This window comes from Erinaceus europaeus, chromosome 7 (assembly GCF_950295315.1).
Source record: "Erinaceus europaeus chromosome 7, mEriEur2.1, whole genome shotgun sequence".
Classification (NCBI taxonomy): domain Eukaryota; kingdom Metazoa; phylum Chordata; class Mammalia; order Eulipotyphla; family Erinaceidae; genus Erinaceus; species Erinaceus europaeus.
This window is the reverse complement of record NC_080168.1, coordinates 121531850-121552653: the sequence shown is the minus strand read 5'-3', so window position 1 is coordinate 121552653 and position 20804 is coordinate 121531850.

Here is a 20804-nt window from a genome sequence, read left to right as displayed (position 1 = left end):
CCATAAAGTAGGGCAAAATATATACCTGAAAGCAAAAATACACAATAGTCTGTAGTGAGTCAGTATAAAGTTCATAATGAAATAGTGTCCACTTAGACTTAGATATCCTCCTCATTTACTTCCTATTTCAGTTGTCTCACTCACTCCAAAGCTAACCTCATCAAAGCAAGGACTGCAAAAGCTGAATAAGGGCAAGAGACTGGCATCCTTTAACAATGACTCTTTAGTCACTATCAGGCCACCCCATCAGCTCGGGCCTTAATCGGGGAGTCCTGAGATTCCCAAACAGACATGATGGGCCTAGACCTCAAATAAAACTCTCTCCCCATTGTTACTGGTCATTTCTATCAGGTACAACACAATAGACCCCTTTGTGGGCCCTCATAGGACCTTGCCTTCAACTTTGATCAATAATTGTAGAGAATGTTCCATCCTCCGAAAGGAAGATGGACAACATACTCTATGGTACACCTGAGGAAGATGGGTCGATATTGGGGCAGCCTGGACTGTTCCTATTGATGACCACAGAATGTGAGCTCAGATCTAGAGGGATGCAGAGGTCACATAGGTTGCTAAGCTGAATATGGGCCCCAGATCACATCAGATTGATGGGGTTTACAGTCAACAATATTTATACCCCTTTCCCATATTAAGGAGCTACCCTCTTCCCTGATCCAGCTTTCTGGTCCTTTTTACAGCCATGACATCATCTCCCCAGACAATAAATTGGATTCACCGGCATATCAGATTTCAGGCTTCAGGGGAAAAAAAAAGAAAAAGAAAAAATAAAGTAAAACTAGTATAGTCACAGGCCCTTTGGAATATAACTAAAATATGCCTACTAGCTATCTACAAAATGGAGGACCCCCCCCCCCAACTCTTCATCTGCACTATTCCAGCCTTTAGGTCCATGATTGGCCAATAATTTGTTTGGCTTTTTATGTTAACTCTCTTTTCAACCACCAGGTTCCAGATGCTAGCATGATGCTGACCAGACTTCCCTGGACAGACAAACCCACCAATGTGTCCTGGAGCTCTATTTCCCCAGAGCTCTTGCCCACTAGGGAAAGAGAGAGACAGGCTGGGAGTATGGATCAACCTGTCAATGCCTATGTTCAGTGGGGAAGCAATTACAGAAGACAGACCTTCCACCTTCTGCATCCCACAAACCTTGGGTCCATACTCCCAGAGGATTAAAAAATAGGAAAACTATCAGAGGAGGGTATGGGATACAGAGTTCTGGTGGTGGGAACTGTGTGAAGTTGTACCCCTCTTATCCTATGGTTTAACCAATTTTTGTTTCCTTTTTATAAACAAAAAATTAAAAAATATATCTTTGGTCCATATTCCCAGAGGGATATAGAATAAGGAACTTTCCAATAGAGGGGATAGGATATGGAGTTCTGGTGATGGGAACTGTTTGGAATTGTATCCTTCTTACTTCACAATGCTGTCAATCATTATTAAATCACTAATAAAGTAAAAAATTTTAAAAAGTCATGAAATAGGTATTGTGATCAACATATACACAATGAGGAAAGTGAGCACCAAGAGGTTAATTTTCTCCCAAATCACTTAACTAAAGCAAGTTGCTAGCACTGTCCAATATGACTCTCAAATCTGTACTGTCTCATTATATACCTTTCAATTGTCCATCCATATTGATGGTTAAATACGAACATAAAAGAGAGACTGGATAGAAAGACACCAGAAGTGAACTTCATTTCTTCCTAGAGGGAAAGATTGCCTAAGATTATATTTATCTGCTTGTTTTGTGTTCAAATTTTTCTGGAAGGTATTTTTAGTTTGTTGGGTTATTGATTGTTTATTTTCTATTTTTCTAGACAGAAAACCGAGGTATCTCAAGCCAGATCTGTGGGCAATGGGAATACAAATTCTAGCTTTCTACTTGAACAACTGCACATCACTCATCAAGTTTCTTAGTCGCTAAGCATGTTAGTTTCCTTGTCTCTAAAGTGGGTGAAGATTAAATATAGGAAGCATTTAACACAATATATGATAGATAGCAAAGAAATAAATGTTATCTATTTCAGTGGTAGCTTCTAAAAGCAGGCACCAAGACAGTTATCCTAGTCTGTACTTTATTAGTGATGATTTATTTCTAGTTCACTAGATGAGGCAACTCTGATGAAAGAAAGAGTAACTTGCCTAATTGCCAAGACAAATTAGAATCAGGACAAGAATCACCATTTTCCTGTTCCCTAAACATATCCACTAAATCTGGTAGAGTATTGGATTGCAGGTATAGTTAAAAAAAAAAAAAAAAAAAACTTCTACCCAATTAATTGGACTCTAATGGCTTCACAAACTGTTGTTGTTATAGACTAGTCAGTCAAATAAGCAAGAAAGTCATATAATCATGCTCTAGTAAGTCTCCTAGATCCAAATTTTGCCAAGATTATTTACTATGGAAAAACATCTTTTGCTCAAAAGAAAATTATCAAGGTGATCTTAAGAGATATTTTTTCATTTTTGAGATCTGTAATCCATTTGTCTATCTTAAAAGAAACCAATTTCATAATATATCCTATCAATCATACAACAAAGAAATAAGAAACTGCAACACAGATATCATTTCTCCTTAAGGCTAAAACAATTCCTTTGTTTGTGTCAGGTAGAACCAAGGACTTCATCACTGGGCTAGCTGCACCCACAGATATACTGAATCTTGTGCTGTTTTCTTTTTAATTCAATTATTATGGCTCTATACCATTATCTTGGTGGTTTCAGATGTCCATCACTGAAAGTCAACTTGTATGTCCTCTAGCTTTCAGTCCTCTTCCAGTCTCCTCAGGCCCTCTTCCTTTCTGGAAACCACCAGTTGGTCTTGTAGTCCATAAATGTAATTAAGAATGCTCATTGACTGAACTGTAATGGAAATATTACCCCTTGGGATCATGTGACACCCAGTTGCTGGGGTTCCTAGTCTAGCAATTATTTCTACTTGTTATTTTCCCCTCTTAACTGGTATTCAACCCATCACCAAATCTCACAAACTCTACTTTTAGGATGCCCCCAATTAGTCCTCAGTTGGACCAGTTCTGATCTTCAAAGTCTACATCAAACCTTTCTCTCCTTTAATCTGGAATCCCAACAAGTCAGCTTTTAGGCCACTGGTCTGCCCTTTCTACATAGTCTATTCTCCATACTGCAGAAGGAGAGAGCCTTTAAAAAACAGAAAATGGTTTTCTATCCCATCCTTACTGGAAGTCCTCCTGAGATTTTTCTGCCGCTCTCAGAATGAATCCCAAAGTCTGCATTCAGCAATAGTGGCCCCTGTCACCTCCCACTGCTTTTCTCAGAGTCCATCCTTATCACTTTTACCGTCATGCACAGGCTCTTTTTGGTCCCTCTCAGGAACACTATCTAGTTCTAATGACTGTGTTGACTTGGCATCTGGAATTCTCCACATCCCCTGCTCCTTCATTCATTTCAATGTCTCCTCCTTCATATGACACAATGATGCCTTCCCTAGTTACCCATCTAAAAGGTTCATTCCTTCCCTAGTCTTCCTTTATCCATTAACATTTTTTTTAAATTCCACATATAATCTTTCTTCTTTGTTGCTGTATTTGCTTATATTTATTTGAAGAAATGATGACTTGTATTGGTAACCAGGGAGCTGAAGAGTTCAAAGGGGCCAATTAACTGTGTGCAAGAGAGTTGAACAGTTGTTAGACAAAGGGAAATCCAGTGATCTACAGTTTCGAGTTTGCAAGGATCCAGGGTCTTCAAGCAGGTTAGAAATGTAATGATCAAGCCAGGTAGCCAGATCGAGAAAAGCCAGTCCATAGGTCACATCTAGGTCAAGTGGAGTCTGAAAGCTTTATGTGGAAGGAAGAGTGCCTGATTGGTACTGTACTGCCGGGAGCTGGCCCCCGTGAAAGTAATTAAGAGTCCCTGAAGGAAAGGGGAAGTCAGCGATGAAGAAGAAGTGAGAGACACATCAGCCGCTTCAGGTGCAGGAGAGAGGCGTCTCTACCCTCTGTCTGCAGAGGTTTATTATTTAAGCACTTTTTGCCTGGATATAGTTAACATTATGTAAGATTATTTTCATGAACATCAAGGATACAGATGACATCATGTATAATTGTTAACATCAGGAATAACCTTAAACAAAATTATTACTATTATTATAGGTATTTTTCCTTAGAAATTTCCCTAGGAGGGAGTTGGGCGGTAGTGCAGGTGGCGCATAAGGACCACCATAAGAATCCCAGTTCGAGCCCCCAGCTTCCCACCTGCAGGGGAGTTGCTTTAGGTGGTGAAGCTGGTCTGCAGGTGTCAATCTTTCTCTCTCCCTCTCTGTCTACCCCTCCTCTCTATTTCTCTCTGTCCTCTCCAACAACAATGACATCAGTAACTACAACAAGAAAACAAGGCAACAAAAGGGAATAAATAAATAAATATATATATATATTTTAAAGTTCCCTAGGTCTGGGGCATCCTGATCTCTCCTTGAAAGTTTCTTGGGTCTGGGATAGCCTAAATCTATCTTTGATAGTTTCCTGGGTCTAGGATAGTCTAAATCTACCCTTGAAAGTTCCTTTGAAATGACCATCTGTGTTTTGACCATCTCCCTGTTCTGACCTTCTGTATGAATAAACATTTTTATCTGGAGCTAAATCTAATAGCTTTTCTTCTTAACCCATTCTTGGATGGATCTAACTAGATCATAGTGGGTTGTTCATCTAAAGAAATCTTTTGCTGTAAAATAAGTACACAACATGGGGGCTCTCTTCTGGTTAACCTTTACATAAATGAAAGTGCATTAACTTTTAGCTATATGAAAGTTTACTAACTTCTACCCATATATCCTAATATTAGCTATTTAACTACACAACCTTTATACTCATCATGGATGCCTATAAGTGGAAGCAGGGTGTTTGTGGGTGAGGGTAAGCAATAGGGTAAGCACAATCTACTACTCATGCTACAAGCTTTTGGTCTGAGTCCAGTTAATTGAGAAGCTATAGCGCTGAGAAGTAGCTCTTTTTCTGAAAGCCTCCCAATGGGTACAGCAGCCTCTGCTCCTAGGCCATTTTTAGTCTTGTCACACTCACTGCCATAATTGTTGTCACAATGTACTTCCCCTGGGGATCTCTTTCTATAGTCCCCAGGTAATATTTTGTGTATTTGCAATATAGCCAATAAGCCCTCAAATTATCAATGTAATTAAAAAACAAATAGCTTTGGTTTAGTCAAGAACTTCCTGCTCTGTAGTAGGTTTCAGTCTGTTCGGACTTTGTCTGGCAATAGACGTGATGTCACCTCCATCATTACACAAAAAGGACGAGTTCAGTCCTGGCTTGCTTGGACTTTGTCTGACAGAAGACGTGATGTAGCCTCCACCACTGTACACAAGCAAAGGACTCTTGGGAGGGAGGGAGAGGGCTGCGGCACAGAGTGTTTTGCAGACACCTATCCTAGGGAAATGAGAGTTTGAACCTATGTGTTAACAACTTAATCATAATCCATTAACCTCCAATAAAAAATAATGTATGAAAAAAAAGAGTACTTGACTTACAGAAATGAACACAGGTCCTAGAAATCAGATGAAGGCAAGTCGCAGAGACTCTCAAATGCACAGCAGAGGCATGCATGAATCTGAGAGTAACACGGGGCCTCAATGGCTTCTGTTTTCAGCCATGTGGCATTAAACTTCTGACATAGCATCTCACAGGAGAAGCCTTTGATTTGGAACTATTTAAGTGTCTGCGGTTTGCATCGACTGTGGGCATCTTTGTGAAACGTGAGCTCTAAGCATCGGACGGAATCCATCTTGAAAAGGCAGAAGCCAGGATGGGCTCTGATGAGACGGAAAGTAACAAAGCCAGCTGGCAGAGTTACAGCCACCGTGTGCCTGTCATGTCACTCTGGGACAGGCCATGCTTTTATGTATTTATTTATTTTTAAGTTTTCAGGAGCCCCACCTTCCAGAAACCGACTTCCACTAGTAATGGTCTTAGCAGAGTGAAAACAGTTTTCTCCCTGTGGCTTGGGGTCTGCACCACTCTGCTCTAGCATGTTCTGATCTTGAGGCAAGAGGAGTGTGATTATTCCTGGTGACAGGAAAGTGTACTCATTTAGAACTCCTTCCTCAATTTTTTTCCTTGTGGGAGTGGGGAGTTTTCACTTGTCCATATCTCTCAATGTCTGGAAGATTCAAAACATATGAAGCTCCATATGCCGCAATGAAGTTTTGCTGACTTCAAAGGCCAGGTGCCCTTGGGCATGGAAGGAATGTCCCTGCCACCCAAGTGGTCACAAGGAAGTCCCCTCCCCATGTTGGCCTCCTCCCAGCAGGCAGGTCCCAGGCTGTTCATTGTGTTCCCAGGGCATCTGGGAGCTAAAACAGATGTCTTACCAGAAGTGTTTCTTCCTATTTGGAGGAAGAAGAAGGGAACAGCGTGGGTTGTTGAACTTGTATGTTTGGAGATGGAAGGATGTTGGAAGCTCTTGCCAAATCATTTCTTTCCTCAGGTACCCACCTACTGTGGGCTGCATCAGTTTTTAAAGCTGGTCTTGCAAATCAAGTTTTGACAACTACCACCCAGCCTGCTAGAAACTTAAGCCATGTTTTTCATTGTAGTTCTTTTGAAACTTTTGGTTATGCTCAGAAGGACTGTGAAATTAGAACCCTTCTGTATAGGGTAGAAAGAAAAGTCCATGTCTTCTATACATATATGTACATATATTTATCCACATATATGTCTATCTAAGGTATGTAAAATATACCAATATATATTCCCACATCTATGTGTATATCTGCTATCTGGCTATGCATTATGAATGATTATATTATGTAGCAGGTATGGATCTCTATTATAGGCAGATGTAAATTGTATAGTGTGTATTTTCTTAATTTATTTATTGGGGAATTAATGGTTTACAGTCAATAAAATACAATAGCTTGTACATGTGTAACATTTCTCAGTTTTCCACATAACACTTCAAACACCACTAGGTCCTCCTCTGTCTTTCAGGATCTGAAGTTCATCTTTTTTTTTTTTCTTTTTTCTCTTCCCCCCCCCTTTCTTTAGTTTAAGAGAAGTTTAAATGATTTTTCACAACCCTTCCGTCTCTCCTCCAGTTTTCCTCCTTCTTTTCCTGTCTCCCCATCAACTTCCCTGAGGTGGCTTCTGTGGGAATTCTCTTCACTGTTCCCTTTGACAGGATGACGGTCATGGTCATAAAAGTCTGAGTCCTGGCTGTTTGTCTTTGAGGTGACAAGGCAGGAGGCCCTGTGACCTCCAGGAAGTTTCCTTGTGGGAGAGGTACAACCAAGTCCTGTCTGAGGCACTTCCACCAAAAGTGTGGGCTGGCTGCCCACGAGGTCAGGAATGGCAGCTTCGGCTTGGCTAGAGTTCACGGATATTTTTTTTTTCCTGGTTACCTAGGGAAGTCCTGTGTCCAGTTCAGTTTAATAAGCGAGCTGTGCCTTCCTCCTTCGAGTGCATGCGGAGTTGGAGCTGGGAATACTGCATTCAGTTTCCCTTTCTAGGTTAGGAACTGTCGCTCTGGCTTCTTATCATGGAGATGCCAATGCATGAGTCCTTCTGAAGGTCCTAACTCTATAGTTTAACAACTCTGAGCCTTCTCAGCAACTCTTCAGGCACAAACTTCTGCTTCTGTTAGGCTGGTACCAAGTTTACTGCATGTTTACCGCTATACATTCTCTGCTCCTGTAAGCTGTGACTCCTATTGTTCTTCTGTCTGCATCTCTGATGTTGGCAGGAGAGAGAGAGAGAGACCAGAGCACTATTCCATCATTTATGATGTCCTTTTTTGTGTGTGTGTCCAGGGTTATCACTGGGACTTGGTGCCTGCACTATAAATCCACTACTCCTGGAGGCCACCTTTTCCCTTTTGTTGCCCTGATTGTTTATCATTCTTCTTGTTATTGTTATTACTGATGTCATCATTGTTAGATAAGACAGAGAGAAATAGAGAGAGAAGGGGAAGGCAGAGGGGAGTCGGGCTGTAGCACAGCGGGTTAAGCGCAGGTGGCGCAAAGCACAAGGACCGGCATAAGGATCCTGGTTCGAACCCCGGCTCCCCACCTGCAGGGGAGTCGCTTCACAGGCGGTGAAGCAGGTCTGCAGGTGTCTATCTTTCTCTGTCCCTCTCTGTCTTCCCCTCCTCTATCCATTTCTCTCTGTCCTTTCCAACAACGACGACAACAACAATAATAACTACAACAATAAAACAACAAGGGCAACAAAAGGGAATAAATAAATAAAAATAAAATATTATAAAAAAAAAGAAGGGGAAGGCAGAGAGGGGGAGAGAAAGAAAGACATCTGCATACCTGCTCAAACCAGGATCCTTATGCTGGTCCTTGCACTTCGTGCTACCTGTGCTTAACCCACTGTACTACTGCCTGGCTCCCATTCTGTTTTTATCTTGCTTTTGTTCAATGTCAGGGATGGAAATCAGGGCCTCATGTGTGCAAGACCTTTGTTCTGCCTCTGAGCTACCTCTCCCATTAGCCTTACATGTTCCATATATGTGTAACCAGAAACCAGGAGTTTCGAAAACTTCTATTTCTATTTTGTATGGCACTCCTGAATGTTAACTGTTTCATTTATGCTTTTGACAAAATTAGAAGAGAGACCAGATTAAATCCAAGTCATCCTTTTTCTCATGTTAAAAGTGCCAGGGGAGGGTCTTTCTCTAACATTGTGAGCTTAGTCCCAAGTGCAGCTTAGTTTCTCTCATCTCCCGGGTCAACTAGGAATACCAAAGGAGACCACCTGAAACTGCAACAAGACAGGACTGGAACGACTTTGGGAACCCACCAAATCAACGGTGAGTGCAAATATGTGTGGCTCTTGGACAGAGAGGAGCCTAGGGAGAGATTAAGTGGCTGGTAACAGTCTGGCAGTTTACCAGTTGAGACACCACTTCCATTCTGTTTCACCAACACAAAGACAACTGAAGGGAGGAGAGGACTTCCCTAAACTCACCAAATGCAACTGTGAGTCTTTATTGCTACTGCCTTCAGAAGCTGGAGCATCAGTGGGAGGCCCTGTGCTGACAACAGGGGACAGATAACTAACCAGGAAACTCAGGAGAAGATTTATACCTCCTTGGCCTAGCCATGGGGCTGTGAGAGTCTTTTTGCATAACCACTGGATTATCTCTGCCCCCCACCCCCGCTTTATCTCTTGGTCAGAAGTGAGGGATTAAGCTAAGAAGCCTACTTATAGTTTAAAAGCCCTCAGGCTCCCATAGCCTACAGGAGAAAAAGAACAAAAGAAGCCTTTAAGCCACTGTGCTCCAACTCAGGGATTAAAATAATATTGAAACAACTGTCAATTTCCATAACTGTGAACTCTTTAATTACCCTACTTATACACAAGTCAGTCCAGGCAAGAGTGATCAGTAATTGGAAATGTACTGAGAGAGGGACCTCATAATATACTATATAGAATGGTTAAACCAACAAGAAGAAATATTGGAGAAATAAGCCAGGACAAGAATCCAGCTAAAAGCCCCCCAGAGGTTGAAGCACAAAATAATGAGGTCAACATTCAAACACTAGCTAAGGAAATAACCACAGGAGTGAGTCAAGAGGTTGAAAAAATTGTCATTTGAAATTCAGAAACAACAAATGAGACCCTGGAAGCAAACACTAATTATCTAATAATTATCTCAAGGTTATTAGAGAGCTGAAAGCTGAAATAGCTGAGCTACAAACACAACTAGCTGAACAAGCTAAAATAGTATCAGAACAGGGTAACAAAACAGATGAACTCCAGAAAACAGTAGAGGGGAGAGAGAATAGAATAAATGAGGCTAAAGACAGAATTAGCAAGACTGAGGACAAATTAGAGACAACTAAAAAAAATAAGAGATCTCATAAAGAGATTAAGAGATACTGAAAACAACAACAGAGACCTATGGGATGACTTCAAAAGAAATAATATACACATTATTGGCTTACCAGAGGAAGAAATAGAGGGAGGGAAGAAAGTATTCTTCAAGACATAATACCTAAGAATTTTTCTAGTCTAGACAACATCAAAGACATAAAGGTTCAAGAATCCCAGAGGGTCCCAAACTGAATTAATCCAGACTTAAAGACACCAAGACACATCATATTTAGAATGGAAAGGAGTAAGGATAAAGAAAGGATCCTGAAGTCTGCAAGAGAAAAACAAAGAGTCACCTACAGAGGAAAACCCATAAGATTAGCAGTAGACTTCTCCACACAAACACTACAGGCCAGAAGAGAAAGGCAAGATATCTATCAAGTGCTCAATGAGAAAGGCTTTCAACCAATATTACTGTATCCTGCTAGACTGTCATTCATACTAGACGGAGGCATAAAAACCTTCTCTGTCAAGCAACAGTTGAAAGAATCAACAACCACCAAGACTTCCCTGAAAGAAGTTCTGAAAGGTCTCCTATAAACAGTCAGACCACCATAAATATACCATCTATCAGAACACTCTAAAAATCTACAAGAATGGCATTAAAATATCTTCAATCTTTGATATCAATAAATTTCAATGGCCTAAACTCACCTACTAGTAGGCACAGAGTAGAAAGATGGATTAGAAAACACAACCCAACAATATGCTGTCTACAGGAAACCCACGTAACTCAATAAGACAAACACAGACTCAAAGTGAAAGGTTAAAAAACTTTCATACAAGTCAATGGCCTGCAAAAAAGGGCAGGGACAGCTATTCTCATATCTGACACAACAGACTTTAAAATATATAAAATTTTAAAAGATAGGGATGGTCATTACTTAATGCTCATAGGACCAGTCAACCGAGAGGACTTAACAATTATTAACATCTATGCACCCACTGAGAAGCCATCTAAATACATCAAATATCTACTGAAAGAGCTACAGTAATATATTAACAGCAACACAGTCATAGTAGGGGACTTCAACACCCCACTCTCTCAACTTGACAGATCATCCAGGCAGAAAATAAATAAAGATATGAGGGAGCTAAATGAGGAGATAAATAAACTACAGCTATTGGACATTTTCAGAATCATTCACCCCAAGAAACTGGAATACACTTTATTTATTTATTTATTTATTTTTTATTGGTTGGCTTTTTTTGTTTTGTTTTGTTTTAAATATTTATTTTATTTATTTATTCCCTTTTGTTGCCCTTGTTGTTTTATTGTTGTTGTCGTTGTTGGATAGGACAGAGAGAAATGGAGAGAGGAGGGGAAGACAGAGAGGAGGAGAGAAAGATAGACACCTGTAGACCTGCTTCAACGCCTGTGAAGCGACTCCCCTGCAGGTGGGGAGCCGGGGTTCGAACCAGGATCCTTATGCCGGTCCTTGTGCTTTGCGCCACCTACGCTTAACCCGCTGCGCTACAGCCCAACTCCCTGGAATACACTTTATACTCAAGTCCACATGGGTCATTCTCAAGGATAGACCATATCTTGGACCACAAAGACAGCATCAGCAAATTCAAGAGCATTGAAATCATCCCAAGCATGTTCTCAGACCACAGTGGAATTCAACTAACACTTAACAATCAACAAAAGATTAGTAAGAGTCCAAAAATGTGGAAGTACACTACCTAACAACTACTGGGTCAAAGAGGAAATAAAGGAAGAAATCAAAATGTTTCGAGAGTTCAATGAAAATGAAGACACAAGCTATCAAAATATTTGGGACACAGCTAAGGCAGTACTGAGAGGCAAGTTCATAACCATACAAGCACACATTAGGAAACAAGAAAACGTACAAATAAACAGCCTGATTGCAAACCTTAAAGATCTAGAAGAAGAACAAAGGAACCCTAAAGCAACCAGAAGGACAGAAATCACTAAAGATAGGGCAGAAATAAATAACAATGAAAATAAGAAGAAAACCATACAAAATATCAACCAAAGTAAATGTTGGCTTTTTGAAAGAGTGAACAAAATTGACAAACCTTTAGCCAGACTCACAAAACAAAAAAGGGAGAAGACCCACATAAATCAGATCATAAATGAAAGAGGAGACATCATAAGAGACACTGCAGAAATTCAACATATCATGGGAGACTTCTATGAACAACTATATGCCACCAAGTTAGAGAAACTGGATGAAATGAACGATTTCCTAGAGACCTATGGACTTCCAAAATTAAATAAAGAGCAACTAGATAATGTGAACAGACCCATCACAGCTAATGAAATTGAGACAGCAAAAATCTTCCCAAGAATAAAAGTCCTGGACCAGATGGCTTTACAAATGATTCTACAAAACCGTCAAAGAAGAACTAATACCTCTACTTTTAAAAGTCTTCCAGAAGATTGAAGACCCTGGAATACTCCCTTCCAGCTTCTATGAAGCCAACATCACTTTGATACCAAAAGCAGACAGAGACACAACCAAAAAAGAAAACTACAGACCAATATGTCTGATGAACATAGATGCTAAAATACTGAATGAAATTCTAGCCAACCTGATACAGCAGCATATTAAAAAAATTGGTCATCATGACCAAGTGGGGTTTATCCCAGGGATGCAAGGTTGGTTTAATATACATAAATCAATCATCATGATCCACCACATGAATAAAAGCAAGACCAAAAACCACATGGTCATATCAATAGATTTAGATAAATCCATTGACAAAATACAACATCCCTTTATGATCAAAACACTACAAAAAATGGGAATAGATGGAAAATTCCTGAAGACATTGGAGTCTATATATAGCAAACCTACAGCCAACGACATACTCAATGGTGGAAAACTGGAAGCATTTTCTCTCAGATGAGGTACTAGACAGGGCTGCTCCCTATCACCATTACTATTCAGCATAGTGTTGGAAGTTCTTGCCATAGGAATCAAGGAATTAAAGGGAAGAAGTCAAACTCTCCCTATTTGCAGATAACATGATAGTATACATAGAAAAAAACTAAAGAATCCAGTAAGAAGCTTTTGGAAATCATCAGGCAATACAGTAAGGTGTCAGGCTACAAAATTAACATTCAAAAGTCTGTGGCATTACTCTATGCAAACACTAAGTTGGAAGAACATGAAATCCAGAAATCAATTCCTTTTACTGTAGCAACAAAAAGAATAACATATCTAGGAATAAAGCTAACCAAAGAAGTGAAAGACTTGTATACCGAAAATTATGAGTCACTATTCAAGGAAATTGAAAAAGACACAAAGAAGTGGAAAGACATTCCATGTTCATGGGTTAGAAGTATTAACATCCTCAAAATGAATATACTACCCAGAGCCATATACAAATTTAATTCTATCCTGATCAAGATCCCAACCACTTTTTTCTGGAGAATAGAACAAATGCTACAAATGTTTATCTGGAACCATAAAAGATCTAAACTGCCAAAACAATCTTGAGAAGAAAGAAAAGAACTGTAGATATCACACTCCCAGACCTCAAATTACATTATAGGGCCATTATTATCAAAATTGCTTGCTACTGGAACATAAATAGACACACTGACCAGTGGAATATAATTGAGAGCCCAGAAGTAATGCCTCACACCTGTGGACATCTAATCATTGACAAAGGTGCACAGATTATTAAATGGGGAGAACACAGTCTCTTCAACAAAAGGTGTTAGAAAAAATAGGTTGAAACATGCAGAAGAATGAAACTGAACCACTATATTTCACCAAATACAAAAGTAAATTCCAGGTGGAATAAGGACTTGAATGTTAGGTCAGAAACTATCAGATACTTAGAGGAATATATTGGCAGAACTCTTTTCTGCATAAATTTTAAAGAGCTCTTCAATGAAATGAATCCAATTACAAAGAAGACTAAGGCAAGCATAAGCCTATGGGACTACATCTAATTAAAAAGCTTCTGCACAGCAAAAGATACCACCAACCAAACCAAGAGACCCCTCACAGAATGGGGTCTCTTGCCATACATCAGACAAGAGGCTAATAACCAAAATATATAAATAGCTTGCCAAACTCAACAACAAGAAAACAAATAACCCCATCCAAAAATGGGGAGAGGACATGGACAGAATATTCACCACAGAAGAGATCCAAAAGACCAAGAAACACATGAAAAAATTCTCCAAGTCTTTGGTTGTCAAGAGAAATGCAAATCAAGACAACAATGAGATACCACTTCACTCCTGTGAGAATGTCATACATCAGAAAATGTAACAGCAACAAATGCTGGAGAGGTTGTGGGGTCAAAGGAACCCTCCTACACTGCTGGTGGGAATGTAAGTTGGTCCAACCTCTGTGGAGAACAGTCTGGAGAACTCTCAGAAGGTTTGAAATGGACCTACCCTATGACCCTGTAATTCCTCTCCTGGGGATATATCCTAAGGAACCCAACACACCCATACAAGAGGATCTGTGTACACATATGTTCTTGGCAGCACAATTTGTAATAGTCAAAACCTGGATGCAACCCAGGTGTCCAACGACAGACGAGTGGCTGAGCAAGTTGTGGTATATATACACAATGGAATACTACTCAGCTATTAAAAATGGTGACTTAACAGTTTTCAGCCGATCTTGGATGGACCTTGAAAAAATCATGTAAAGTAAAATAAGTCAGAAACAGAAGGATTAATATGGGATGATCTCACTCTCAGGCAGAAGTTGGAAAACAAGATCAGAAGAGAAAACACAAGTAGAACCTGAACTGGAATTGGCTTATTGCACTAAGGTAAGAGACTCTGGGGCTGGGGTGGGGGGTGGAGAATACAGGTCCAAAAAGGATGACAGAGGACCTAGTGTTGGTTGTATTGTTATATGGAAAACTGGGAAACTGTATGCATGTACAAAAATATTATGTTTACTGTTGAATGTAAAACATTAATTCCTCAATAAAGAAATTTAAAAAAAGTGCCAGGGGAATTTTTTTGTGTGTGTGAACAGGGCAGTATAAGTAATAGAACACTAGCAGAATGAAACACCTATGTTACATCTGGGTTTAAGTCGCTAAATGCATAGAAGGTGACTGTTGCCTGAATTTTATTTTATTTTACTTCTTTGCCTCCAGGCTTATCACCGGGCTCAGTGCCTGCACTAGGAATACACTGATCCTGCAACCATTTATTTATTTATTCATTCATTTATTTTTAGGATAGGACAGAGAGACATTGAGAGAGGAAGGGAGACTGAGAGAGGGAGAGAAAGACAAACACCTGCAGACTTGCTTCACTGCTTGTGAAGCGAGCCTCTTGCAGGTGGGGAGCCGGGGGCTCGAATCAGGATCCTTGCGGTTCCTACTATGTGCGCTTAACTGGCTGTGCCACCGCTTGACCTCCGAGTTGCCTGAATTTTATATTTGCCTAGAGTTAGAAATTGACTGGTTGGAGGTGACCAAAACAAGCCACGAGAAGAGCATCGGTAAAGTCCACTTTTATTATTTTCATCAAGGAGAGCTTTTTCTCTCTGTGGTTGAATATTTAGGAGCAGGGCGATTCTCTCTAATAATTCATGTTTTCTGTGCAGCTGGTTACATCCTTACAGCATGTGTTGGCTTGTGTTCTTTCTCTGATGATGGAAGACTGGGGGAAAGGCCATTAGCTTTGTAAGCTGAAGACGACAGATGTTCCTCTTCGTCTCTGCTGATTTTCAGATGTGAAGCTCAGTGTTCCAGGAGGCCTGGTAGGAAGTTCTGGGAAATAATTCTGGGATAAAAGAAAATTTAAACAATGCCCATTCTGAACACAAGGACGCCATAAATAAACCATGTCTCCCGTTTACTTCCCTTTCAGCCATAAATATGGCTTTTCCTCTTCTGGGTCTTATTGACTATCTCTGGTAAAGGTCTTCTCATTTGCAGACTCTGTTTATCCATATCCCACATCTAGATTTCCCTCAATCACCTTGTCTTCCCACCGATCTCTCAGGATAAACACTGGAGCACTTATATGAGAATCACTGACACTGTGTGTTGGAAAAGGCTATTTCCATCTACTGATTCAGATATGCAGGGAGTGGCTGGGCTACCATCCTTTGCATTGTAATGAACACACTTAGCTGATTCTTGTGCGAGCTGATATTTGATAACTATCCTGAACTACTGATTATACTTTCTCTAATATATTAATTCCTGTCTCAATAAGAAATGGAGGATTCTATGTTGCTTACAATCAAGAGAACAGTGGAGCTCTGATATTTATTAGCTGGACTAGTTACTTACACTTTGCTTGCATACTCCACCACTCCCAGCAGACATTTTTTCCCCCTTCTAGATAGAAGCTGAGTGTTACAAAGGGAAAGGCACAGGGAAAAGAAGAGACATAATAACACTACCCCCCTCCTGAAGCTTCCTCCTTTGTGGTGGTGCAGGAGTAAGTAAAAACCAGCTTCCTGAGCTTGGTAACGTGTCCTGTCCACCAGCTGAGTCACCTGCCAGACCATTGCTTCTATTTCTTACCTGTGAAATAAGAGTAAGAGTGCTTTCTCTCTCAGAGATCTATAAGGAGAATTAAATGAGTAAGTACATGTAAAGCATTCCGAACACTGTCTGGCACATAACCCAGCACTAAATGTTGGCAACTACTATTACTAAATCCTTCCATCAACAATGAGACACATAGCAGACTGTCATGTTTAAAATCTTCTGCTGACGCTTTCTCTCTGTATCGTCTCAAGAGTGCGCCCCACCCCCTTTTTGCTTAGTTTCTCCAGAAGGTTCTGTTTCTTTCTCTCCACAGGATTTTAGAAGATGGGGTGACCTTTTCCACACTATGCAATAACCTAATCATTTTCTACTTGTTTTTTTCCACTGTCGATTCACCAATCCCTTTTGTAGGAACTCTCCAGATTAAACAAATTGTTCTGCTACTTACTCAAAATCCCATGCATTACTGATCATAGCTGGACTTTTCCATGTTTGTACCGCTGTTCAACTAATGCTTTTCTCCTTCACTAGACTCCAAGCTCCAAAACGGCTGGAGTTTTGCTGAGTTTTGTTTATAAAAGCCTCCCCCATCAATACCTAAGACAATGCTGAGGATGACACGTGAAAATCTCGTGCAAGAGTTTAGAGGGAGTCACTGCTGCTGGGAGTACTGTAACTGTGCAGAATACAAGTACATATGGGCCCTAGGTCAGATCGATGGGGTAAACAGTTAATGGTATTTAAGTACTTTCCTCATGTTTGGGAGCTACTCTCTGCCCTAATCCAGCTTTCCAGGCCTATTCTCAACTCTGACACCATCTTCCCAGACAATACTTTTAGAATACCTGCATTTTAGCTATCAGGCTCAGGCAAAAATGACTAAAGTCACAAGCCCCTTGGAACATACCTAAAATAGACTTCCTAGCTTCTTCCCATGTGAAGACCCCTAATTTCATCTGCTCTATTCTTTCCTTTGGGTTCCTGTTTATTAAACAATTTGTCCTGCTTTATATTTCCACCTTCCAGCCACCAAGTTGCAGATGTTACTATAATTCTATCCTGACTTCCCTGGGCAAATAACCTCACCCATGTATCCTGAAGTCTCACCTCTCCATAGCTCTACCCCATTAGCGAAAGATAGAAACAGGCTGGGGGTATGGATCCACCTGCCAATACCCATGTTCAGCACGGAAGCAATCACAGAAGCCAGACCTCCAGTCTTCTACACCCCACAGTGATCCTGGGTCCATGCTCCCAAAGGGATAAAGAATAGGAAACCATCCAGTGGAGGAGGTGGGATTTTGGTAGTAGGAATTGCATAGAATTGTACCCCTCTTATCCTACAATCTCATCGATCATTATTCAATCACTATTTAAAAAGAACATTGTTTAGTGATTCCACCTTTGAAGTAATGCAAACCCAACTACAAGCCCTCAGCTTTTCCTGTGCCAGCCATTTCCTCTGAAGCATTATCCCTCACTCCCCAAGGAACTCGCTTTTCTCATCTCTAAAACGGACACACTGCCGTAGAGAAGAACAGTGATCACCTTACAGAGTTGCTACAGGGACTGACTGAAGACAAATGCAGGTTAGGAATCACACCTAATGCCTGAACCGAAAACCAAGTGTCCAGTAATCTTTACATTGTCCTGCTGCTGCATCCTAGAGATGCCCAGTCTTTGGAATGACTCATTCCACTCAAACTATGCCATCTTGAAGTGTTGCACTGCACATTTGGTCTGTACTCAATACCAAGGAATGCTGCCCTTCAGGGATCACACACACACACACACACACACACACACACACACACACACACACACACACACACACACACATGGGTCAGTGTTGGCTTTGCCCATTTGCCTGCTCTCGCTATGTGTCTGTCACTGTCCCCAAGCTGCTCAGCTTGCCTGGAATTCTTTCCTCTTGCCAGCATCCCCACATTATGGTCTTACAGTCATCAGTAACCACCACAACCTTTGCAGGAGCCAGTCTGTTCATCTTCACTGTTACTTCTGCCACTTTCTCTCCCTAGCAGGACTGGGGTTGCCTCTCACAGAATGGAAGACATCAACCCCGACCCCCTCAGAAGGCAGCCTCTGTGCTTTGACATTCTCTCTCTCTCTGTTGCACATGTAGTAGGTGCTCCTGTTTGTCTTACACAAATGCATGACTCAACAATACATGATTGACAAGGCAGGCCATGTCTTCCCAGAGATTCTAGGTAGCACCTTTCTCATCCTGCATCAGAGAGACGGGACAATGAGTGTGACAGGCAGCTGTTAACACAGAGACATGGAACAACTCTCATGCTCTATCCCTTTCACCTCAAGAACAAGCACCTTTTTTTGTTGGTGTCCCCAACACCAACTCTATCTCATGAGAAAAAAACTCTTTTTTTTTCTTTTTCCTCTTACAAAGTAATTTTGTCCTGGCCAAGGGCATTTTGTTCCTCTCTTTCCTTTGTGCCTTATCAGCAGCTACACTCTTTTTGTTTTCTCTATAGTAGGAGACATTTCATAGGACTCCCCCCACAGCAATGGGAGTAGGAAAGACAGGTAGAATATATGATATTTTTTCTTTTCTTTTTAAAAATTAATTAATTTCCTTTTTGTTGTCCTTGTTGTTTTATTGTTGTTGCTGTTATTGGTGTTGTCGTTGTGGGATATGACAGAGAGATATTGAGAGAGGAGAAGACAGAGGGTGAGAGAAAGATAGATTCCTACAGATCTGCTTTATCGCCTGTGAAGCAACTCTCCTGCAGGTGGGGAGCCAGGGGCTCAAACCAGGATCCTTACACCAGTCCTTGTTCTTTACGCCCCATGCGCTTAACCTGTTGCACTACTGCCCAACTCCCTAGATTATATGATCTTTTAGTGGGCCAGGCAGCAGTGCACCTGGTTAAGTGCACACAGTAGGAGCCATGCAAGGATCTGTGTTCAAGTCCCCAGTTCTCCACCTGCAAGGGGGTAGCTTCACAAGCGGTGAAACAGGTCTGCAGGTGTCTGTCTTTCTTTCTCCCTCTCTATCTCCCCTGCCTCTCTCAATTTTTCTCTATTCTATCCAATAAAAAGGAAAAAATGGGCACCAAGAGTAGTGGGTTTGTAGTGCAGCGATAACCCTGGAGGCAAAAAAAGAAAAGATGATGTGATCTTTTGCCTCCCTGGTGTGGCCTTGAATAAGTTTGAAAATCATACTTTGAGGAATATATCAGGGAGGGAACTACATCCCTTCCAGACCTTCTGCAGGGAATATATAAGAAATGTGAGCCATCAATGATTAGTGTTTTAACTGGGCTTTGTTCATCTTTCCCCAAGATAAAGTGCATGCATCTGTAGTTTTGTTTTTTTTTTAATATGATGATTTCCTGATTTTTTTTTTTTCTAGGACAAAAGATCCATAGTCTGAGCAGCTGGATCACTTCCTCCTACTATTCTGTCCTTGGAGACATTTAGACCATTAAAGGAAGCTCACAGATTCCATTTCAACAGATGCATCTCACATTTATTCAGGAGAGAAGTGGTAGTGTGACTCATTGTACTGCTAATACAATTCCAACCCTTGTTGTTTAAGAGTCATATCTTGATTCCATATAGTTTAAGTGATGTATGGCTATGCTTTGTTGCAAGGAATGTCTGAAAGGATGATACGTGTGTAACAGTGTCAAGAGAAGCTGGAACTGTTCCTACTATGGAACACAACACAGTTTGTAGTTTGATTCAAAGTCAAAGGTGAGTACACAGAAAAAGAAGGTGGGTTTTCAGGGAGTTGGGTGCCGGGAGAGCCTGAGGGTGCTTCTTCCTGAGCAAGTGCTCTCTGGGTTGGAGAGAACTCAACTGGAGCCAATCTAGGCTGCTGCATGGGAGAGGGATCAGGAACTCGTGCATCGCAGGAGAGAGACTCTGGGACTCTTGGAGCTAGAAGGCAATCCCAAGTGTGTTCAATAAGAAGAGCAGGTGTATATATACTCACCAAGTAGGGTGGAAACAGGATGTGACGTAGAGAGGGTGGAGCGAAAAAAGAGACTGGTGGAAATCAGGGTGACTACGAGAGTGGGCGGAGCAAAAATACATCATGAACCAATGGGGATTAAACCAATGCCCTGAAGGCAGGGTGGTTCCTAGGTAACTGGTTATATAAAATAAGCAGGGGAACTGGAGTACTGCCCAACAGTCGGGCAGTAGCACAGGTGGCGCAAAGTGCAAGTTCGAGCCCCGGGCTCCCCACCTGCAGGGGAGTCTCTTCACAGGCAGTGAAGCAGGTCTGCAGGTGTCTATCTTTCTCTCCCTCTCTGTCTTCTCCTCCTCTCTCCATTTCTCTCTGTCCTAGCTAACAATGATGACATCAATAACAATAACTACAACAACAATGAAAAACAACAAGGGCAATGAAGGGGAAAATAAATAAATGTTTATTTAAAAAAAAGAAAGTGGATTTTCTGA